The sequence below is a fragment of the Lactuca saligna genome, chromosome 1 (genome assembly GCF_052625555.1).
Source record: "Lactuca saligna cultivar CGN05327 chromosome 1, ASM5262555v1, whole genome shotgun sequence".
In the NCBI taxonomy this organism is placed as follows: Eukaryota; Viridiplantae; Streptophyta; class Magnoliopsida; order Asterales; family Asteraceae; genus Lactuca; species Lactuca saligna.
In genome coordinates, this window is record NC_136417.1 from 190792888 (window position 1) to 190811397 (window position 18510).

An 18510-nucleotide genomic window follows, 5' to 3' on the forward strand; every position below is an offset into this window, starting at 1 on the left:
AAGCGGATCTGCTGGGTTATCTTCTGATGTTATCCTCTTCACTACGAGTTGTCCTTCTTCTACGTGATGTCTAATGAAGTGATATTTTCTGTCGATATGTCGAGATCTACCATGATCCCTCGGTTCCTTGGTCAAGGCAACCGCACCTTCGTTATCACAGAAAATCTCCATGGGCTCCTTTATGGCCGGCACAACTCCAAGATCACCGATGAAGTTCTTCAGCCATATTGCCTCCTTCGACGCTTCGCTCGCTGCGATGTACTCTGATTCGCACGTTGAATCAGCTACGGTTTCTTGTTTGGAACTCTTCCAAGTCACTGCTCCTCCATTTAGGGTAAAGACCCAGCCCGACTGCGAACGGTAGTTGTCCCTGTCGGTCTGAAAGCTGGCGTCACTATACCCTCGCACCTTCAAGTCATCACTCCCTCCAAGGACTAAGAACCATTCTTTCGTCCTCCGAAGGTACTTAAGGATGTTCTTCACCGCAATCCAATGTGCTTTGCCAGGGTTCCCTTGATATCTGCTAACCATGCTCAAAGTGAAGGCTACATCAGGGCGAGTACAAGTCATAGCGTACATGATTGAGCCAACTGCGGAAGCATATGATACTCGGCTCATTTCTGCTATCTCAGCTTCGGTACTCGGACTTTGAGTCTTACTCAACTTGGCATTTCCTTGTATCAGTAGTTCTCCCTTCTTTGAGTTTTCCATACTAAAACGTTTTAGTACCTTCTCCAAGTAAGTATTCTGACTAAGTTCAATTAGTCTCTTACTTCTTTCTCTTACTATCCTTATTCCCAAAATGTAAGAATCCTCTCCGAGGTCCTTCATAGCGAAGCACTTCCCGAGCCAGGACTTAACCTCCTGCAGAGTCGGGATGTCGTTTCCTATGAGTAATATGTCATCGACATATAGAACGAGGAAGCTTACTATACTCCCACTGGCTTTGACATATACACAAGATTCGTCTTCGCTTCGTACAAATCCAAACTCTTTGATTTTCTCATCGAAGCAAAGATTCCATCTGCGAGACGCTTGCTTAAGTCCATAAATGGACTTCTCAAGCTTACACACTCTATTCGGATGCTTCGGATCCACAAACCCCTCTGGCTGACCCATGTAAACATCCTCAGCCAACTTTCCGTTAAGGAAAGCGGTCTTGACATCCATTTGCCAAATCTCATAATCATGAAATTCGGCAATTGCTAGCATCACTCTAATAGATTTAATCTTCGCAACTGGTGAGAAGGTCTCATCATAGTCAACTCCGGGAGTTTGAGTAAAGCCCTTCGCAACCAATCGCGCCTTATATGTGTGTACGTTCCCATCCACGTCGGTCTTCTTCTTGAAGATCCACTTGCACCCTACGGTCTTACGTTCGGGCACGTAATCAACCAAATTCCAAACTTGGTTATCGTACATGGATTAGATCTCGCTATCCATCGCCTCTTTCCATTTTGCAGACTCCGGGCCTGCCATGGCTTCCTTATAGCTATTAGGTTCATCAAGATTTACTAGTGTACCATCACTAATATACGTGTCCCCTTCGGTAGTAATATGAAAACCATAAAACTGGGGTTGAACTCTAACTCTATCGGAACGTCTAAGAGGTAAAGATTCGTCAATCGGTTCAACCGGAGTTTCCTCCTCGGGTTGAATGCCAGCGGTAGAGGTTCCTTCATCTATCGATTCTTGAATCTCTTCAAGTTCGATTTGCCTCCCACTGTCTCCTTGGCTTATGAGTTCTCGCTCTCGGAAAACTCCTCTCCTCGCAACAAAGATAACATTATCTTTTGGTCTATAGAAGAGATATCCAAAGGAAGTTTGCGGGTAGCCGATGAAAATACATCGCTCACTTCGAGGTTCAAGCTTGTCGTGAGTATCTCGTCTTACGAAAGCCTCGCAACCCCAAACCTTGATATGTGCCAACGAGGGAGCTTTCCCCGTCCACATCTCGTGAGGTGTTTTGGCAACCTTCTTAGTAGGGACTCGGTTAAGGATATGGGCGGCAGTCTCTAAGGCATACCCCCAAAAGAAGATAGGTAGTGAAGCACGACTCATCATAGAGCGAACCATATCCAATAAGGTTCGATTACGCCTTTCTGCCACACCATTCAACTGCGGTGTCCTAGGAGGCGTCAATTGCGAAACTATTCCACACTCCTTGAGATAATCGTGGAATTCAAGACTTAGGTACTCTCCTCCTCGATCGGATCGAAGCATCTTGATTTTCCTGCCCAATTGATTCTCCACTTCATTCTTGAACTCTTTGAACTTTTCAAAGGTTTCTGACTTTTGCTTGATTAAATAGATATACCCATATCTACTATAATCATCGGTAAAAGTCACATAGAAGCGGTTCCCATCCTTCGTGGTTGATCTCAAAGGTCCACATACATCGGTATGTATTAGGTCTAATAGTCCCTCGCCCTTTTCACAAGTACTCGTGAAGGGTGACTTAGTCATCTTTCCAAGTAAACAAGACTCGCATGTGTCATCTTCCCTACGGTCGAATGACTCCAACACTCCATCCTTTTGGAGTTGGGCTATGCGTTTCTTGTTGACATGTCCAAGACGGCAATGCCACAAGGTTGATTTATCCATACTAGTGGAAGAATCAATATTCAAAACATTATTTCCTAAGTTATCAACAATCATAACAGTTTCATATATTCCATTACATGGTATAGCTTCAAAGTAAAAGACACCATTTAGATAAGCCAAAATAGAACCATTCTCATTATTAAAAGAAAATCTAAATCCTTGTCTATATAAACCATGAAATGAAATGATATTTCTAGCCATTTCTGGCGAATAACAACATTTGTTCAAATCTAAAACTAAACTATTCCTAAGCACTAAAGAATACACTCCAATCTTGGTCACAGGCGACGATCTTCTGTTCCCCATGATTAGATTGATCCTTCCTTGCTCCACATCCCTACTTCTTCTTAGTCCCTGCACATTAGAACAAATGTGATAACCACAACCGGTGTCAAGAACCCAAGAAATAGCATGATTAGAATCGTTAGATTTGATTGCATATATACCTGCGAAAGATGGCTTGATCTTTCCTTCCTTGATGGCTTGCAGGTAATCCGGGCAGCTTCTCTTCCAATGTCCTATCTTGTGGCAGTGGTGGCACTCTGCCTCCTTCGGGTTAGAGCAGGGCTTATAGGGATCAACTTTGGTCCCACTAGAAGAGGAACCATCTCGGGCTTTCACCTTTCGATAGTTATTTGAAGAAGCTTTCCTCTTCTTTCCCTTCCCTTGACCAATAGCCAAGACAGGAGCAGCGGATGGATTGGGAGTTGGTGCAACAGACTTGTCCTTGAAATTGCTCTCAGCAACCCTCAAGAGACCTTGGAGTTTACTTAGAGTGACCTCCTCTTTATTCATGTGGTAGGTCATCCTAAATTGATTATACATCGGAGGCAAAGAGTGAAGCACCATGTCGATCGCCAAGTCTTCGCCGAAGTCAACATTTAACTTGCGAAGGCGGTCGACATACCTTTGCATCTTTTGCAAGTGCACGGTAAGAGATTCTCCATGACCCATCTTAGCGGAAATCATGTTAGTTAAAATATCGTAACGCTCTTGTCTCGCGTTTTGGTGGTACCTCTCCAACAAGTCTTGATGCATTTCGTATGGATACATGTCCTCGTAGGACTTTTGGAATTCGGAGTTCATGGTGGCGATCATGATGCAATGTACCTTCGTTGCATCTCGCTCATGAGTTTCAAAGGCGGTGATTTCGGCGGGAGTAGCAACTTCGGGGTTGATTTTCTCGAGCTTCTCATCGCGGACATACTCTTTATCCTCATAACGAGCAATGGTGCGAATGTATCTTATCCATTCGCCAAAGTTCGTTCCATCGAAGGTGACCTTTTGGCAAAGGCTCATCAACGTGAAAGAACTAGCAGCAGCGTTGTTTGCGTTTGACATCTATAGAAAGGACAAAGATTGATTAGAATAAGAATCCCTAATTATCACCCAATAAGAAAAATTAGGGCTAGGATCCAACAACAACATTTACATACTAGAAAAGGGATGCCGTAATCCAATATGCAAATAAATTGAAGGTAAGTGAATGACGATTCACTAATTCTCCATCACAAAACTTAAACTATTAGTCCTAAGTGTTTTTGAGAATTCCTAGATTCGGATGAGATTCATTGAACTATTCAATGGCATGTTTAAATCTCGATATGCCCCTCTTGTTTGTGACTGGGATGCCGAGGATCACAAAGCGGGTGTGAATTTCCATGCAAATTCACATGGTGCCTTCATTGTAACGATCACCTATTCGATGTGCCGGTAAACCACACACGCTCCATCGAACTATGATGAACAATGAATCACCCTTTGCCACCTTCGCTTAGAACCAATTAGTGTGCCGGTAAACCACACACGCTCCACTAACATCTTAGCAAGGTGCAAAGTGTAATTTCATGGGATTGCATCAATTCACTTTTCCTAAAGTAACTAAGATTGGGAAATTTTAAAAGAAAGTTTAGTTACTTCGTATTTCTTATTATACTTTTAATGAGAGGATGAGGTTGCCCTATCCTACCCATTCGGCTAACGACCCTCCACCAATCAAGCAAGCGGTGGGTGTGAGTATACACCCATTAAGCGCCATTTTATAGGCCGCAACCTTATACCCACCTTATAGATCGGCTTCGTGAATGAGGCCTACTAGCGGTAAGACTAGCATTTAGTTATACATATATATATTATACTATTAATATCATATTAGTATAGGGTTGTATTTTAAACTTTTTTAAAATCTAGGGATTGAAATTTAAGTTGTCTAAATTAAAACTTTTAATCACAAATATAAATTTCAAAACCTTAGGGTAGGTTTTAAACATTTAAAACATGAAGGATCAAATAACAAATAATTTCAATTAACAATTAATATCTTAATTATCTTTATTTGATTTATCTTTGATTTCTTTGAAGATAATTACCAAAATAATCAAAATAATTAATTAATTATCATATAAGGAAATTAAATATTTAATTAGTTGATAATTACCTTTAACTAGATCAAGATAACACTTATATTTATCAAAAAATCGGATTTATATTGATCTAATTAGTTTATGGAAAGTTTGGATAAGATAAACACAAAGAAATCCCGAATCTGGCCATTCCTGACGCCTAGACTCGCCGAGTGCTCAAGGGGACTCGCCGAGTCAGGCCTACTCGACGAGTCCACCTTGGAACTCGACGAGTCAGTGACTCAAAACCCAAAAAATAGAATTTTGTAGGTTTGTTTCAGTTAATTAAGCAACAATTTAAAGAAAACCAATCTAGGCTCTGATACCACTGTTGGGTTTTAGCCATAAGAACTTTCCTATGTGCGCATGCAAAACCCTATTGCTTGGATCTAGGCTTTCTAATAAACATGCTTTTGAATCCAAGACTTCTAATGGCTAATTAGGTTAAACAAAAATATTAAAACAGATCTAGAATCATACCTTTGAATCCCTTGTTGATCTTGTTTGTCTTGGAGCTTCTAGAGTCACAATTGTCACTCCTCTAATGGCTTACAAACACCAATAGCAAGCAAGATGATTTAGGAGAGAGGAGAGGGAATGGAATTCGACCAGAGGTTCCTTTCTTCAGGTTCTACAAGGTTGTACCAGGTTGTACACAAATTCCCCATCCCAAGGGCCTATTTATACCTTTAGACTCCTTAAGGGTTTCACCCTAAACCCTAATTGGATAATCTTCTCTTAAGGCTATCCAAATCCATTCCATAGATAACCCTATGGACGATTTGAGCTATCCTAAAGCTCTTAGAATACGTCCAAGGTATATCCTAATGGATTTATAGTCTAAAGTCTAACTATCAAACAATTGACAGTTTATACCCTCTTATTTAATTAATCTCTTTAAGTCACCAAATTAATACCAATTAATTTATGACTTATATTAATCAAATAGCTAAATATTATTCCTTATAATATTCACTCTCTCTTAACAAATCATCCTTCAAGTTGCTATGGTGAAGGCAACCCAAAAGGACCATGCACCACCGAATATAGTTATAGCCTTAGACACTATTCCAACAAGTAGCAGTACAGGTGAGACCTAGGAGCAGGATTGCTTAATAGTATAGTTGGGTGAGACCCATGGACGAGGCCCGTGACATTATAGAAGTACAGGTGGGACCTAGTAAGGACCTTAGAGTTAGAATAGGGGATCAAGGATCCCAGGACTTGTGGCGCCAGAGTGGCAGAGTAGATAGAGCAGCTTAAATAGCCGAAGTTTCTTCAGAAGTCATTGGGAGCGACTAAGAGATTGTGTTGGATGTAGTAATCGGTGGGATTCTGGTAACCCAGATATTGATAGATTACTTGGGACCAGGGTGGTCTCAGTTCATCCGGAAGGCGGATAAGGAACAACATAATTTACGGTTAACGGTGGTAATGATAAGAGAAGTATGGTATGAGATAGCTAGTTGACTGAGGACTGCAACGCCTATCACAGCAGGGTCAAATAATCTCAGAGGGAAGGATTTTACCTTGTTGCATAGCTCTCATTTGAGTCTAACCATTGCAGGGATGAATCTTTTACTCGAAGGATTATCTAATCTGATGAGATTTATAAACTCTTTGATCGATTAGATCTTTGTAACAGGTAAACAATGAACGTAAAACAATGAAACAATACACAAGTATGGATCTGAATGAGTCAAATGATTAGAACTTTCAATCCTCAGCAGAGTTCGATTAAGAACTTCCGCTGTAGAGGATTTTAGGGTTACAAAAGAGATCTTCTAAATCACACGTAAAAACGATCTATCAGTTATGAAAAGATGCATGCAAGCATCTATTAATACACAAACCCTAACAAACAAGTCACAGATGGATAGGACCATACTGGATACAAAATGGGGCTAAGAGACGAGCCCAAGACGCAACACCAAATACCCAACAATCTCCCCCTTTGCGTCAATAGGGGCGAGACCTCACTCCAGCTTGCTTGCACCTGCGGTACTGGCTTTCTTCACAGTTTTGAATAGGCAGGGAATTATAGCAAGAAGTGTTTGTCGGAAGTGAATGTACCAATTGATCATATCGTTGAAGTATTTCTTATCACTCTTCGAGTTCTGTTTGCATCGATTGATGATACCCAGAACATGCTCCAAGCAGGAAGTGGTGTAAAGATGTTTGTCAGCCAAAGCAAATAAGCATTTCTGACCTTCTGCCCTAGTGAACATGACTGAGTTTCGTTTTGGATCAATCTTTCCCATCTGCATTCTGTTTAAATCACTTGTAGAACCGACTGGAGTGTTAGTGGGCTTCTTCCTGAGAACATTTGCAACTTCTTGATCCAGCTTGGCAACCTCCAAAATATAATACACCAACATTCTCTTGAAATGATCTATGATCGGACCATATTCCACTTCATTAACAAGAAGAATGTTATGCAAGATTATCCAATCATGAGGGTTTAAGTTGGGAAGATCAGCTAGAGAGATGGAATGCTCGGTTTTGTCGGATCCCCTTAAGACCTTGAATCTGACATTGGTGAAGTTACCCTCCCGAACAGGTTTGAGAACCCAAACGTTGATGATCTTCTGTGCACTCCACGTCTGATACTGAGGTTGAGTTATCCTCAGATAGAAGTCTACAAGCTCCCTATCAACCTTCGGGTGAGGATGAGGAACTTCAGCTATGTGGGCGAATGCATGGAAGATAAAAGCTTTTCTGGTCAAGGGCATGTCAAATTGGGAATCCACTGAATTAACCCGGTCCAAGGAGATCACTGGTTCAAGCCAAAGAGTGCAGGGGGACTCGATAGCTTCTTTAACAAGCTCTTCAAGAGTCCAAGGATGAAATAGAGTTTTTCTGCTTTCAAGGAGATCATGAGCCTCCTTTATCTTCCTCTCTTTGGCTTCAGCCTCTCTGGCAATACGAGCATTTTCATCAAGCTCCTTCTCTCTGGCATGTTTCTTCAGAAGGCTGGTAATCGGTTCTTGGTCCTCACTTTCATCACTATCATCGATGATTTGTTTGTCTTTGCTTTGAGCACTCAAACCTGATGCAGGAACAGTTGTTGGTTTGGGTGCTCTTGGAGGAACTGGTGAAGAAACTGGGAGTGATTGAGCTTTGGAAATTGGAGGGGGTTTTGATTGAGCTGTGGGCTTCCCTTCTCCCCCTTGTTTTGGATGTTCCTCCTGCTCAGGAATCCCTTCAATTCGGCTAAGCAAGGCAAGGGCCGGAGCAAGCTTCTCTGCAAGAGTACGCCTCACCGAGTAGTTAAGAATCGGATCATGGGCTTCGATGATGTTGGATAGAGCCCCGTGAACATCCGAAACACAAATCCTAACCACAGATTTCTCAGACCGAAGAGAATCGATCTCCTTTTCGGCTTGGGAGAACTGATGAGTTGCAAGATGAAGCTCGAAAGATTTACGAGCAAGCTCTTCCTTTGTAGTAGAATCGGCGGCAAGAGATGCTTGAAAGTTGAGAAGACGATCCGCAACCGAATACTGAAAAGACTGATTGTCTTCTTTGAGGTTCTGATGGAAGCTGGCAAAGTGGTCTTTTTCTGTTTCGAGAGAATGGACCAGCTTCTCCACAACGGTGCGAATCTTCTTGGTATTGGTTTCGAATGCCGCCTGCAAAAAATCCAGCCAAATCTGAGCATCTTGAAATAGTTTTTCGACTTTTTCGGTCGCCGCAGCACTAGCCTTTGTAGATTTGTCAATAGCAGCAACAGCTGAGCTAATGGAGGCTTCATGTGCTTTGGTGAGAGATTCCACCATCCCCTGAATGGCGGCCTCCGAAATGTGAGATTTTGAGGTAGAGGAAGAAGCCAAAAGATTATCAATCTTCTCGTGGAGTTCCTTGATGTGCTTTTTGGTAACTGGAGCATCATCATCATCATCACTTTGGACTTGGTAGGGGCTATAGTAGATGGAATCAAAGATGATATCCTCCCCTCCCAAAAAGGTTTCGGTTTCAGCAGAGGGAGTGGGAGATAAGGGTGTGGCGGATGGTTCGATAGTGGAAGTGGGTTCGGGTTGTGAAGTTCGAACCCCCGTATCAGATACATTGGTTGGAATCTCACTGGTGGTGGCTTTGGTGGCTTCAGTGAAGATTGGTGGTGGTATGGAAGTAGTTGTGGGTGGAAGGGTAGTAGAGGTAGTTATGGGGGAATAGAAGTGGGGTTAGATATGGAGGGAATGGAAATGGAGGAGGTTATGGTGGGAATGGAGGGTATGATGATAGGAGAAGGAGAAGGAGGTTTTGATGAAACTGGTACCTCATGAGCAGGCGAGTGAGGAGGAGTATCGCCTCTAGCTAACTCGTCAGAGTCATATTGGTTATCCTCTGAATCGCTTGATGAAGAAGAGAGAATAAGTTTCCTCTTCGGCTGAGTTTTCTTCTTCTTCACTGGGGGGGAAGATCTGTCTTTGAGGGTTTTCGCTTCTTAGGAGAAGGACCCTTTGCTCCCTTTGCTGCTTTCTTAATCTTCCCTTTCTCGGGTTTCTTCCCTCTAGCAACTGGTTTATCTGCGTCATTGATGGACTGAATCATTTCCGAAGAAAGTTCCCGTGGGCCCGAAGAACGAAACTCCTTGTAGGCCTTCATGATAACACTCTACTTGGACACACCAGCGGACATGGAATCCACAATGGATCCGACGAAGGAGAACTTGGTCGGATCAGTGACGATGATCTTGGTGGTGTGGAAGACACTAATGGAGGAGAGGAGGGAATCAGCAACAGTAGGAACATGAAGCTTATCCATTGCCCACTTGGTGATCAGTGTCCAAAATCTGGCATAGGACACTTCATTATGGCGAGAGGAGGAGGCAAGGCTCTGAATGAGTTGTTGCCAGAGAACCGATCCGTAGTCGAGGTTTATGATGGGTTTTAGCCATAAGAACTTTCCTATGTGCGCATGCAAAACCCTAATGCTCAGATCTAGGCTTTCTAATTAAACATGCTTTGAATCCAAGACTTCTAATGGCTAATTAGGTTAAATAACAACATTGAAATAGATCTAGAATCATACCTTTGGATTCCTTGTTGATCTTGTTGTCTTGGAGCTTCTAGAGTCACAAATGTCACTCCTCTAATGGCTTACAAACACCAATAGCAAGCAAGATGATTTAGGAGAGAGGAGAGGGGAGGAATTCGGCCAGAGTATCTCTACTTTAGATGGTGTGTCGAATTCCCTCACCCCTAGGGTCTATTTATACTTGTAGACTCCTTAAGGGTTACAACCTAAACCCTAATTGGATAATCTTCTCTTAAGGCTATCCAAATCCATTCCATAGATAAGCCTTTGGACGATTTTAGCTATCCTATATCTCATAGAATTCGTCCAGAGCATATCCCAATGGATTTATAGTCTAAAGTTCAACTATCAAACAATTGACAGTTTATACCCCTTTATTTAATTAATCTCTTTAAGTCACCAAATTAATTCCAATTAATTTATGACTTATATTAATCAAATAACCATATATTATTCCTTATAATATTTACTCTCTCTTAACAAATCATCCATCAAGTTGCTATGGTGAAGGCAACCCAAAAGGACCATGCACAACCGGATCAAATACTTGCCTAATATAGTTGCAGCCTTAGACACTATCCCAACAGTCTCCCACTTGGATAAGTCTAGTAACTATACAAGTACAATTCGGTTTGCAATCGTAGCTCTCAAAAACGCTGTCAACTTTGATCTAATCAATCTTGTCCTTTAGATAAGGGATCATACAGTCCTCTGTTAGATATCATGCTGACAATCCTATGGAATGGTTAGTCAAGCATTTGATTTCTCGATCTCCGATTTATTTGACATAGAACTTAATAAAACACATCAATTCAGTTCTGACCGGGCCCGGCACATAAGTCAAATCAAATCATCGAGTGGCCAAGATATCTCTTCTACCCTCTTAGGATAAAATTTACAGATAAACTTCGACTTATATGCATTTACTTATTCATTAACCAACTATACACAACAATGCGTTTTACAACACCAAGTTACTGATGCGTTTTCGCATTATCAATGCACAATCAATTAACAAATAATAAATCATATATCTAGGTTTTAAGACTATATGATATTATCGTCTTGCGATCACCTTTTATATCGTATTCCAAAAAGTGATTCAAGCAAGCGCGGGTTTATTCCAATGCTCAAAACTAGTTCATAAGCACTCATGAACGTTGCAGCAACCCTTGCTATGTCTAACACCATTTAGACATTCTACACACCAATTCATGACAATCTTCATTCATATCTACTCCCAACATATGAACGATTGTGGACCATTTGAATAATTCGATTATTCCTAATAAACTCAATTATTCTGGAAGTCAAAACATGCAAAGTGAAACAATAGTTAAACAATTAACATGTGACAGTAACTTTACTCATAAATAAAACTCCTTTATTTAATCATCAAATGTTAATTACATTTATCTATTATACATTTCTAATACTATCTAATCTATACTAATATCATCCTTCAGCCCAATACTCCTAGCATGCTGCAAGTGCTTAAACCTACTCAGTCCCTTCGTAAGCGGATCTGCTAGGTTATCTTCTGATGATATCCTCTTCACTACGAGTTGTCCTTCTTCTACACGATGTCTAATGAAGTGATATTTTCTGTCGATATGTCGAGATCTACCATGATCCCTCGGTTCCTTGGTCAAGCCAACCACACCTTCGTTATCACAGAAAATCTCCATGGGCTCCTTTATGGTCGGCACAACCCCAAGATCACCAATGAAGTTCTTTAGCCATATTGCCTCCTTCGACGCTTCGCTCGCTGCAATGTACTCTGATTCGCACGTTGAATCAGCTACGGTTTCCTGCTTGGAACTCTTCCATGTCACTGCTCCTCCATTTAGGTTAAAGACCCAGCCCGACTGCGAACGATAGTTGTCCCAGTCGGTCTGAAAGCTGGCGTCACTATACCCTTGCACCTTCAAGTCATCACTCCCTCCGAGGACTAAGAACCATTCCTTCGTCCTCCGAAGGTACTTAAGGATGTTCTTCACCGCAATCCAATGTGCTTTGCCAGGGTTCCCTTGATATCTGCTAACCATGCTCAAAGCGAAGGTGTCACACCCCCGAACCAGACGGCGGAAACGTCCGGGGGCTGTCATGACTCAATTGAATACCATCACAATGAATATACATGAAACATAACATTATACATCACCAACATTTGGAATGATACAACTGGTAGCATTTACATCCATTACATTGTTCCAAAACATTACATTCTCAAAAGTAACTGTTCGATACTAAATTAAACCACAGCAAAACATCATAGAGTACAATTCATCCTTCACTTTATCTGTTACCTGAGAATACAAGTATTTTGAAAAAACATCAACATATGAAATGTTGGTGAGTTCATAAGTAATGTTTGAAATCCAATGTTTGTAATGTTTTGAAAAAAAATCACCAGAAAATCCGATATTTTCTGAAAATAGAATAACGTAAAAATATGTGAAGATCCATGAGTATGCTTGTTTGAATTCTATAGATGTAAGCGTAAGAGTTGTGAAATTCGACATGTAGTTCGTAAGTGTACTTGTTGAAAACCCTAGGAAAACCCAACGTTTTCCTATCACTTTGCTTTAGTTATTTTGGGTACTGTTATTTCGTTACGTTAGAGGTATTCGTTGAGCTCCGGAGGCATTGAGTATACAGAGGGTGGTGAATTGTTGTATCGTACGTTAATGAAAACGTCCAATTGGCAACCGTGTTAGTGATCCCTTAGGCGTCACTCGCACTTATTCACACAACTCAATCCTCCCGGACTTGTGTAGTCCCACGACCGGAGAGAAAAAGTGAAGGTGCGAAACCCTCGGTATTTCCCTGCGTCGTTCAAGACCATTGCAATTGCGAAGGGCCCGAAGCCCAACCCGCAATCGTGAGTTACCGACTTTACTAGCAGCACTGAAGGACCCTTGGGGACCAGCAGCATGTTTGCCATTGAAAGTCCTTTTACACGCGGTCGAGTCGCATTAGACCCAACTACATGTAAGCAAGTGTCCCTTGGGCCTAAAGATCATGTCATCGGGCTAGCTAGGCTCGACAAGCATGATTTGCAACTTTTGGGCCTAAGGAGTGTACGTCGACGTATTGAGTAATTCCACGAGAGTAAAGAGTTCCAAGAGTTTCATATGTGTATTGAGTGTTATAGTGTTAGTAGTTTTGGATTTGTTATTGATTCAAGACCGAATCAATTCGTTTGATAACGATTGTTGGTGATATTGTGTATTGTAATTTATCGAGAGTCGTAGTGTCAATCTTTGTTCACAACGAGTGTATTGAATTACCCTTGAAAATTTTCTGTTTACAACCCCTCTTGATTTTGTAAATTTACTTTTTCACCCCTTTAGGTAAAATAATTTCCGGTTTAGCCCTTAAACCATTTTTCTTGACATTTTAACACCAAAAATTATTGAAATTAATATTTTTCAGCATATCTTTCATTTAAAACAGTTCAAGTCCCTGAAATTGCAGTTTTCTCGGTTATAACCCCTCTTTTTCGCAATTTTTACATTTTTGGCCCAATTTGGAAAATTTTTGCAACTTTGGTCCTTTTTAAATTTGAAAAGCGTTTTAAACCTTTGAAAAGTACATGTAACACTAATAGTCCACTGTTTTATAGGAAAACACAGTTTTGGCCCTCCAAAACAGAAAATTTCACATAATAGGCCCTATTGGGCCAAAATTGTCATTTTTAGCCCATTAAGCTTGAAATTTATGTTTTTGATCTTCCAAAAGAGTATATTTTCAGAAAATACATTATGGAATCTGTTTTGACTCATCTCACCCATCAGATTTCGAAATATTTCATTTTGGGCCCTTTAACTTTGTATTTTCAACATTTATGTCAAAAAAATGAGTTTTTAGCCCAAAGTATGTATTGTTAAGCCACTTAGCTATTTTTCTTGGTATACTTTGTATGTAGTAGTATATTTCATGCTAGTATAAGATATATCTCGGTTTTTAGCAATTCATAACTAGATCTAGCATCAAAATCATACAAAACATACATATAAGCATAGAAATCAACCAAAACATACACATAATGATGGATCTACACCTTTACTTGTATTCTCCCCCACAAAAACTTATAAAAACCGAAAATAAGGGGGTATGAAGCTCACCTTGAGTTGTAGTTTCGGTTTTGAAGAGAGAAAAGAAGAAAATTTCGATCCTAGCAAGTCTCCTTGGTAGATCTCGAGTTTAGTGACTTCTAAGGTGCATGATCACAAGTTGGAATAGATTTAGAAGAGATTTTTGATGAAATGAAGTAGCTAGATCATGGATTAGTCATCAACTTACCTTAGATGATGTGTTTGTGGGAAAAACCTCCTTGAAAAGCTCTTGATTCTCGAAATTTTTGAAGAAGGAGGAAGGAGATGTCCTTCAAGACTTAGAGAGAATGAAATGAATTTTTGTGAGTGCGTGTGTGTTGTGTTCGGCCGAGAGCAAGAAGAGAGAGGAGAGGAGTGTGGTTCTTGAATTGATTTGCATGAAAACATGAGATGGTGCATGGGAGTCCTATGGATAATTATGAGGTGGCATAGGAAAGTCAACTCTCTTTCTTTGGTTGGGCTTGGGCTGAGATTTGGAGAGAAAAAGATCAGTATTGGGCCTTGTATGCTTAAGCCCATTTCATGGTTATGTTAAGTGATGTTTGGCCCTAATTAATTATAAATGTGATTTTTATGAGCTATTAAGGCTAAATTAGGTTAATTATGGTCCAAAATAGTTCATAATATTTGATTTATTTCATTCTAGGCCCAATATGGCCCAATATGTTGAAATAAATGAAAGTGGGTCCAATTAGAGCCCATTTAAGAGTTCTAAACCCAAGATAGTCAAATTGGAAGTTTATTGGTCCATTAGGCCAAATAAGGAAGTTCTAGTCCAAAATGGACCTAAATAAGAACTTCTAGGGTTTCCAATTGCTTGTTGACTATTTGTAATGCTTGTATGGTGTATTTGATTGCAATTTTGTTGTCACAGAGTAAGCATCATACATGCCCTTATGTTTTTGGATTCATAATCCGACTTAAGTGTTGTAGTTACAAGGCACAAAATTTCTAGTTGTGACATCATCCCCCCGTTAGAGGGAATTTCGTCCCGAAATTCTGTTTGAAAGCTAGATTTGAGAATGCTAGAATAGGTGAGGGTACTTTTGCTTCATTTGATCTTCGCGTTCCCAAGTGAATTCTGGCCCACGCTTTGCGTTCCACCGTACCTTCACGATCGGGATGCGGCTCTGTTTAGTACGCTTTACCTCCCTGTCCATGATTTCGATTGGTTCTTCGACGAACAGGAGATTCTCATTGATTTCGATTTCATCAAGAGGAATGACAAGGGTTTCTTCTGATAGGCACTTCTTTAGGTTAGAGACATGAAACACGGGGTGTACACCGTTTAGCTCTGCGGGTAGTTGCAGTCTGTATGCTACTGGACCAATTCGGGCGACGATTTCGAAAGGTCCAATGTATCGTGGATTTAGTTTTCCCCGCTTCCCAAAACGAATGACTCCTTTCCAGGGCGAGACTTTTAACAGTACTCCATCACCGACCTGAAATTCTAAGGGCTTTCGGCGTTTATCAGCGTAGCTCTTTTGTCGGTCACGCGATGCTTGCAATCGAGCTCTGATTTGAACGATCTTTTCCGTGGTTTCACGGATGATCTCCGGTCCTGTTAGTGCTTTGTCCGACGTGTGTGTTTTTGCTAGCTGGGTGTCACCTACTTCAGCCCAACATAACGGTGATCTACATTTACGCCCGTACAGTGCTTCGAAAGGAGCCACCTTGATGCTCGAATGGTAACTATTGTTGTATGAGAACTCGATTAAGGGTAGGTGGGTATCCCAAGACTTTCCAAAGTCTATCACGCATGCACGGAGCATATCTTCGAGCGTTTGGATGGTTCGCTCGCTTTGACCATCCGTTTGTGGATGATAAGCGGTGCTCATATCGAGGTTTGTTCCCATCGCCTTATGGAGTGATTGCCAAAATCGGGACGTGAACCTACTGTCCCTATCCGAGATGATAGATGTTGGTATTCCATGGAGTCTCACGATCTCTCGAATGTATAAACGCGTCAATCTCTCCATCTTGTACGATTCTTTAATTGGCAGGAAATGGGCAGATTTCGTCAGTCGGTCAATTATTACCCATATGGTGTCTAATCCATCCGACGTTTTGGGTAGCTTGGTCACGAAATCCATAGAAATCCCTTCCCATTTCCACTCAGGGATTGCCGGTTGCTGTAACAATCCTGAGGGTTTTTGGTATTCCACCTTTACTTTGGCGCACGTAAGGCACTTACTGACGTAGGTCGCGATTTCCGCCTTCATGTTAGGCCACCAATAGTGTTGTTTAATATCCAAATACATCTTATCGGAACCGGGATGAATGGAGTATCACGTCTTGTGGGCTTCCTTCATGACAACATCTCTAAACCCTCCAAATTTAGGGACCCAAATACGGTTCAAGAAATAGTATACTCCATTCTCCTTTGCCTCCAGGTTCTTTTCCATTCCGCGCAATACTTCGCTTGCTCTATTTTCCGTCTTCATGGCCTCTGACTGGGCTACTGCAATTTGAGTGTCCAGGTGCGATTGAATGGTTATCGAGAGAGTTTTCGTACAACGATTAGAGTACTCCTTCCGACTTAAGGCATCAGCTACCATGTTGGCCTTGCCTGGGTGGTACTTAATCTCACACTCATAATCGTTTAGCAATTCAACCCATCTTCGTTGCCTCATGTTCAACTCCTTTTGGTTTAAGATGTGTTGGAGACTCTTGTGATCCGTGAAGACGGTGCACTTTGTACCGTAAAGGTAATGCCTCCAAATCTTTAGGGCATAGACTACAGCTCCCAACTCTAGGTCATGGGTCGTGTAGTTTACTTCATGCATCTTTAGCTGGCGAGATGCGTAGGCTATCACTCTCCCAAGTTGCATGAGAACGCAACCTAAGCCCTGATTTGACGCGTCGCAGTAGACTACAAAATCTTCCGTTCCTTCAGGCAGAGATAGTACAGGTGCGCTACAGAGAGCTTGTTTCAAGGTTCGAAACGCAATCTCTTGTTTGTCTGTCCATTTGAATGGTACGCCCTTTTGCGTAAGCGAGGTAAGTGGCTTGGCGATCTTAGAGAAGTTTTGAATGAATCTCCTATAGTAGCCTGCTAATCCCAAGAATTGACGAATTTCTGTGGGCGTTGTCGGGATTGCCTATCCTTCTACAGCTTTGACCTTAGAGGGATCCACATGGATTCCATCTTGGCTGACTACATGACCTAGGAAGTTCACACTTCGCAGCCAGAACTCACACTTAGAGAGTTTGGCGTAAAGTTTTTCTGATCACAGAGTTTCTAAGACTTGTCGGAGATGTTGGCCATGCTCTTCCTTGCTTCGAGAATAGACGAGGATGTCATCGATAAAAACAATGACAAAGTTGTCGAGGAAGGGTCGGCAGATTCGATTCATTAGGTCCATAAATGCGGCAGGGGCATTCGTTAGACCGAAGGGCATTACGACAAATTCATAATGTCCGTAGCGAGTTCGGAAAGTGGTTTTTGGAATATCCTCTTCCCGGACTTTGAGTTGGTGGTATCTGGACCGTAGATCTATTTTAGAAAAATAACTAGCTCCTTGGAGCTGGTCAAATAGGTCATCGATTCGTGGGAGTGGGTAGCGGTTCTTGATTGTGAGTTTATTTAACTCTCTGTAATCGATGCACATTCTAAAAGATTTGTCTTTCTTTTTGACAAAGAGCATCGGAGCTCCCCATGGCGAGTAACTAGGTCGAATAAATCCCTTGTCCAAAAGTTCGCTGAGTTGGCTGGATAATTCCTGCATCTCGGCAGGAGCCAGCCGGTAGGGTGATTTAGCGAGAGGAGTTGCTCCTGGAATAATGTCGATTCGAAACTCAACCTGTCTCTCTGGGGGTACTCCCGGAAGATCTTCAGGAAACACGTCCGGAAATTCACATGCTACGGGAATGTCTCGAACGTTAATCTCCTCCTTGGTTTTATCCACCACGTGAGCCAGGAACGCCAGATTGTTCCTTCTTAGATATTTCTGTGCCTTGATGCACGAAACGAGGCGAAGGTTCATGCTAGATTTGTCTCCGTAAATTACTAGGGTTTCGTGATTTGGAAGACGAAGACGAACGGCCTTCTCATGGCACATAATTTCGGCATGGTGGGGGCTTAACCAGTCCATGCCGATGATCACATCGAAACTCCTAATTGACACTGGCATTAGATCTATTCGAAAGACGTGTTGATTAAGAGTTAGGGTACATTCGGTGTAGATTTCCCCAGTGGATTCGGTTTTCCCATTGGCCATTTCCAACGTATAGGTTTCATTTAGATTTTGGGGCAATTGTTTTAATAAATGCTTAAACTTATTGCTTACGAAGCTTCGCTCCGCTCCGGTGTCAAATAAGATGCATGCATAAGCGTGGTTTAA